This window comes from Scophthalmus maximus, chromosome 13 (genome assembly GCF_022379125.1).
Source record: "Scophthalmus maximus strain ysfricsl-2021 chromosome 13, ASM2237912v1, whole genome shotgun sequence".
Lineage (NCBI taxonomy): Eukaryota > Metazoa > Chordata > Actinopteri > Pleuronectiformes > Scophthalmidae > Scophthalmus > Scophthalmus maximus.
The window spans coordinates 9,689,162-9,695,788 of NC_061527.1; the positions used below are offsets into that span (position 1 = coordinate 9,689,162).

The window sequence follows — 6,627 nt, forward strand, 5'->3', positions numbered from 1 at the left end:
CACACACACACACACACACACACACACACACACACACACACACACACACACACAGGGGATATGTAGGAATGTGGTTCTATTTGCTAAAGTTCAGACTAAGATGCCCCTACGTCTGGTCTTAGTCTAATGTCTATTTAGACATTCAAATGTACAACAAATGAGAAGTGTCAGCATGTGTGTGAGAAAATAGATGGTAAAGAGGAAGTCATAAAGAGGTGGGGGTTGTGGGAGTGGAGTGACAGATAAAAAAAAAGAGAGAGATAGAGAGAGAAAAGAGTGGATGCAATGAACAGGAAGCATCCGGAATGAATTCCCAGAGATGACCACGCATGGCTGGGCTGAACTGGCCTGGATCCGGGAGGAGGAGGCCGGGTGTGTGTGTGTGTGGAGAGAGGGGGGTTGAGAGGCTCCTGCACGTCCAGCTGGACGGAAAAGAGAGGGACAGGGAGGAAAGACGACAGAGAGAGAGGGAGAGAGGAGGGGAGAGACGGAGGGAGAGAGAGGCCCCCGGGCGCTGACAGGTGTAGCCCTCCACTCCAGCTGAGGCCTCACAGCTGACCTGGATCTCTGGATATTTCTCTCTGTGTCTATGTCTCTCTTTCTCACTCTCTCTCTCTCTCTCTCTCCCCCTGTCAAAACACATGCTCTGACTCGGAGGGTTACACACACGACAAGCGACGGAACGTTACGCCATGCTCGCTAGTCTTCGTTTAATATGGCGAGTCCCCCGACCAGGCCGAAGCACAGTCACAACTCATCACACAATTGCTTAGAGTTGAAAACTACCACCCATTGTTCGTGACTGGTGTGAAGTCGGGGCATACAGTGGCGGAGCACAATGACTCCTCAGAAGGCAGTTAACTTTTCACAAGCAGGGGAAGTGAGCAAAACTTGGTTGGTTTTTTTCCCCCCTCAAAGCAATTCCTCTTGACGGATCAAACAATGAACACCACGGGTCTGTATTTCTCACTCATTAAAGCAGCCGTCTGCGGAGAAGGCAGAGAGACTTCTTTCATTTTAATTCATTTTTCTGCCTCGGCCGTCGATGGCAGGCAACAGGAAATATGGGATCGACGGGGAAAAATGTCTTTGGACGCATCCACACCGAGGACATGTAATTAAAGACGACAGGACCTCCAGGCTAACTGGACACCACACAATCACTAAACGTACTCAGTGTGCAGGTACTTGACGCGGCTGCTGCTGAAACCTAAACTGTGCAGAGTGTAACACATGCACGGTGCATGGCGTCCAACAAGAGTCCAAAGCTGTCTGATTATCCCTGTGTTTGTCGCAGCACTTGCATTGTCGCTGCTGATGTTTCTGAAATTGAAACCTCTTTTTATTTTTCACTCCACAACACAAAGGTTCATTCTCTTTGCCTCTTCCTGTTTTGTGATGGAAAGGAATTTCAAAAAGTTCCCACTAAATCTGGTTGATAAAGCCAAACGTCGATTTCCACAGCAGTGGTTCTAACTGTTGCTGGTTAATGAGCAGATTTACTCCTCAAAATCAATGGGATAATGATTAGCAGATGTAAAAAAAAAAAAAATAAGATGAGATACGCATTAATTAAATACGGCTCAGTCAGTTCAGGTAAAAGAGGCCAGGTCCATCTTGTCCACTTCTGAAGAATTATGTGTACAACTAAAATTAATCCCTTCCATCTCAAAAACATTGTTTTTTTTACCAATTAGTTTTTCTTTCATCATCCGGACCTTTTTGTCATGCACTGTTACTTGAAACGTCAACACAATTAAAAGTAACCCAGAATTAATTTAATTTGCTTCACTGGGTCGTTACGTGAGGCGACTCTTAACATGACGAGTAAATGACTATTCCAATATGACAAGTTAAAATGATAAGGTCAGTGCTGCCGAACAAAGAGGGACAGTTTTATGTCATTCGACAAAGGACTAGATTACGCTCATGTTAAATAAACAATGAATTTGAGCGAGTGAACAAGGACAGATTGATTTGCAGTTAGCCGCACGGCAATTAATCTTACACCGCAAGTGAAGGTACAGAAGAAAAAAAGAAAGACACAAAGAAAGAGAAAAAAAATAATACAATGAGCACCATTGTGAAAGCAGCATTGTTTCATGTCATTGTCAAATGTAATGTGCGGTACTTATTGCATGCTTCGTGTTTCCCTGCCTAACAGCGAGTTCACACTTCGTTGTCGTCTAATTTCATTTCCTTAAAAGAAGTATGACAATGTGAAAATTGGATAATTTTATTTGTCTCCCGTGCAGGTTTTTGTGAGGACGCTAACACATGAGGCAGATGAGTCCATCAGCTTATTGTCACTCAACTGAAGACCCCTTTTTAAATGCGTTACTTGCTTAGAAAATAACTAAGCATAATCACAGTGTCAGAATTTGGTTCTGGATTAAATTAGTCACACAGGCGTTTATGCAGAATTGCAATTTATTTGCTGTTTATGTGAGTTTTGTTTTTGTGTTGAGCCATTCATGAGTCCTGACAGCGAGGGCATTCCTCTTGAGGAAAAATTTCTGTACACACTTGTGTGAACATTTGGCACCACACTTTGCAACTCTTAATACTTTGGGGACGGGCGTTTTTTGTCTTAGCTGTGATAAGTGACTATTTGGACAAACATGCAAGTGTGGGCATCGGTGCATGCTCTACTCATACCCCCACACACAAACACACACACATACACACACCCCTGAAACACACACACACACACTCACCCATCCATCCACCCCCCCCCCCCCCCCCCCCCCCCCCCCACCCCCCCAACACACACACACACACACACACACACACACAATATGTGGATATTATCAGTGGTGCTCAGCTGAGGCTCCAGGTCCGTCCGGTCCCCACGGCGTTGCAGTGACCAGGGGACGAAGAGCTTATCTCGACCCCAGGCCCCTCCCTCGGCCCCAAGCCTTGGCTCCGTGGAACTGGGAGGCAGATGCCACGCAGGCCCCCAGTGTGGCGTGTTTCTGTGGCCAAAGCGTATAGCGTTTAGTGCTTGAGGGACACGCTTTTGAACCAGACAGTCCATCTTGTCTGTGTGTTCCTGTTTGGATGTGTGTGTGTGTCTGTGCAGGCCACACAGCAGATGGAGGTAAAGGCTTTCAGTATGACCAACTCTCCCTGGCCCACCTGGACGCGATCAGAGCATTTGGTAGTGTCACACAAACACACACGCACGCACGCATGCACGCACGCACGCACGCACGCACGCACGCGCATACACACACACACACACACACAGAGGTAACCGTCTGTCCTCCCTGGGTAGTAATACATGGGCCTGAATAATATGTTTTTCCAGGAATACGTTCTTCCTTCGAATCCGTAAGGACGCGATCAGTGTGAAGGGATGTCGAATCACACGATGATGGAGAAGACAGAAACGAAGGAGATGACTAATCGGGCGACGCTGTCGTAGACACCGAGGGCAGCCTTTAAAACCAAGGTCCACACTGTTTTTTTGGAATTGATTTCACTTATTACCCTTGTGAGCAGATGGAAGATTCATCCACCTCCTCACATTCACAATATGGTCTCACTGTCACACAATGCGCCATCACCTCCATTCACAACCAACTATTTCCTCCATTGAGAGGGAGAGCACTTCATGGGGCGACAAAGGCGAGAACAGGTGTTTTTTTTGGAACGCTCGCCCGAAAAAAACTCCAATCGAGTCTTAAGGAGACGAGGTTAACAGCTTCCAAAAGCTCCTTTCGTCTCAGCGAATTATGCTAAGTGTTCACAAAACACTGGTCTAAATATAGGGGCTGGAACGCGCCGCAGATTAGCTTGCACAGTGATGGCTCCATAAGACGGCAGCACAGAGCTGTCCTCCCGTCTTTAACTGGCAAGGCTTTGAACCCCACAGCTCAAATTCTCTCTGCAGTGGGTAAATATCTGCAAACGTGCGCGTGCGTGCGTGCGTCTACCTATCAGCATCCGTGTGTCTTCATCCACGAACCAATGACCAATGGTTTTTCCTCTGTCCCGAGCGAAGCCTGTGCGTTCCAATGATTGGTTGAAACTGCTGTCGTATAAGCTGTACGGAGCACTGCGGTAGAATAAAAATGATGCTACTGGAGTTTGTTTCCGAGCGAGAGCACCTTCCTCTTGGCTGTTTGAAGGTATTAAAAGAGAGATTGACATTGTCGTTCTCGGGGCTAACTGTATCATAGAAGCTCGCGACCCCCCCCCCCCCCCCCCCCACCCCCCGGAAAACACTGAATGGTTCGACTTGCTCAAGTCCCTGTTCCAGCGGAGACACTCTAATATTTAGTCTTTCCTTTGATGTGGAATCAGACATGCGCATGTCGACCGCTCACACTCTCACATAGGCACAATGCATTTGCTGAGATAAAGTGACTGCAGTGTATGACCCATTTTGCAGAGGCAGGGTTTTGCTTTCATAACGATGGGGTGTGAGCGAGAGCGCGCGCGCGTGTATGAATGTACAACCAGTATCATACACCGGGATGATGCAGCACGACAGGCTTTTAAAATCTTGAAAAGGAAGTGCAAGGCTGGTTTCTGATAAATAAAAAAAAAAAGAAATGCTACTGTCACACGTCCAGTCTTAATGCCGTTAGCCATACTCCCCCGCGGCCACAGGCAAGCGAAAGTACTCACAAGTGGCAAGAAAAGGGGAAGCATTATCTTTCAAATTCCCAAAAAATATAAAAAATCTAGTGCAGATGGTGTTGTGAAATGAATTTCATGTTCCTTAAGTGTGACGACGAGCCACGTGAACCCCCGAACATGCTCCTCGAGCGGCTAATAATCACTGTTCCGCGGTGCTGGAGGAGCGCGGTGGAGATAATGCCTTGCGTCTCGATAACGCGCTGCCTGGTTCCCGCCGCCGCCTGTTTACGCACGAGACAAATGGACGGGGGGAACGCCTTGGAGCCATCCAAATGAGGGTGGCTGCCATGAAGTGAAGTAAAGTGAAGGAGGATGAAGAGGTGGAGGAAAAGGGGTGGGGGGGGGGGGGGGGGGGGGGGGGGGGGGGGGGGGGGGGGGGGGGGGGGGGGGGGGTTCAAGTGCCACAAAAATCAGGGGATGCGGCTGCCCGGCCCTCATGGCGCATCACGGCAGCAGTCAAGTGAATGTGAAAACAAGAGAAAGCTTTGCAGACTATTGATTTAATGCCGCAGCCTGAGCAAGGGAAGATGCGGGCTCCAGATTACACGCGCTCTATTTCCCAACCGTACAGAACCTTGAGTTCCTCTGCCTCCACACTCCAGAGAACCAGAGAGAGACCGACCGACTGCGAGAGAGAGAGCGTTGTGCCATGTGTCGGTGCCCTCTGTGAGGTCCAAGTGTGAAGGAAATCAATGAGGAGACAAAAAAAAGAGGTAGAACAAAGAGCTTAGAACAGCAGAAATATGTAAAACATAACATGTAAAAGAGAATATGAAGGGACACTCTCTCTGTAACCACGGGACCTATAGGGTGTATCCCATCCTGTCAGATACCCCCCTGTCCCTGACCCCTAAATAATTAATTTGCGCCAGATCTTGTTAGGATCATAAAAATGATAGTAAAGGTTCCTTTAGGTATTTTTCCGCGGGGGAAACACGAGGAAAACATTCAATCGAAACCCAATGGCACTCTTAGAAAGATGAAATGTTAAGTGTATTTACATTTCAAACCCTCTTTAACGGTATTCATGTATGGATTTTTTTTGGTTATATCATCTTTGAGTGGAAAACGACTCGCATTTGAGGGCGACCTGTGATGATTGCTTTGTTAAGTAGCTTGTTAATATAGTTTCTGTTCATCGGTTCATTATGCCACACAACGCTTCACGAATCAAACTATATTAGCCTGAATGAGATGATTTAATCCTGTCCTCATCATCAAGTATAGTCATGCCGATGTGAGTTTTATGCCACATCAATCACAGATAGATACAAGAAGTGGGTTGAGTTTGCGTAACTATTTTCCACAATAAAAACGAATAGTGTTATCAGTGCTATCTCAATTGAAAAACAAATCTCTGCCAACGCTGACATTTATGGAGAGAAGGTCGACTGACTGATATTAGTACAATTGATGTGAAACTCTTAGTGTATTGAACTGCCAATGCTCTCTTGTTGTCTTTTTGGAAGATGCTTCCAAATAGATTTAGTTTTCCTCTTTGTACTCTTCACTATATGAAAACTTAAAAATCATATTTTGCCTAATTTGGCTTGAAGCATTCACATTTTCAAGTTGACAGCCGTTCAAAAGTTGTTAGGTATAGACTCACCAGGCATTTCCCATTCAGTTCTCTTTTCTTTTCCTTATTTTTTTACAGGAAGCAGAATTGTGTCGATTTGTCTTCGCTGCACTTCGCGCAAAGTCTGTGCGCAGATGACAACCTAAAAAAACAGAAGATCTTTGGAACAATTTGTTACTTAATGCACCCCCCCCCCCCCCCCCCCCCCCCCTATGGCTGCTGAAAATTATGAACAGTGAGCCTCACTCACATTCTTGCGCACGGCGCAAGTGAGGAGGCGCCTCCGCTCCCGTCCTGGGCCAATGGCGCGCGGCGCAGCCTTATCGCGCCGATCCCCGGCTGGCCAATGGCGCGCGTCTCCCCGACTCACGTGACGCCTCCGTCTGTGCGCTCGCTCTCCT

The 6,627-nt window shown here is 47.1% G+C and overlaps 1 long non-coding RNA gene across 4 annotated transcripts in view; it reads right to left on the bottom strand.

Moving 5' to 3' along the window:
• Positions 1–6,606, bottom strand: part of LOC124850923 — a 42,198-nt gene extending 35,592 nt beyond the window's left edge. For 3 of the 4 annotated variants that reach the window (XR_007032016.1, XR_007032017.1, XR_007032013.1), the window contains exons 1-2: positions 6,477–6,606; positions 6,257–6,368 (exon numbers count right to left, since the gene is read on the bottom strand). This is a non-coding gene — a long non-coding RNA (uncharacterized LOC124850923). Of the gene's footprint in view, positions 1–6,256; positions 6,397–6,476 lie in introns of those variants that run through there. The other variant, XR_007032015.1, reaches the window with a different exon arrangement.
• Positions 6,607–6,627: the final 21 nt, after the last annotated feature.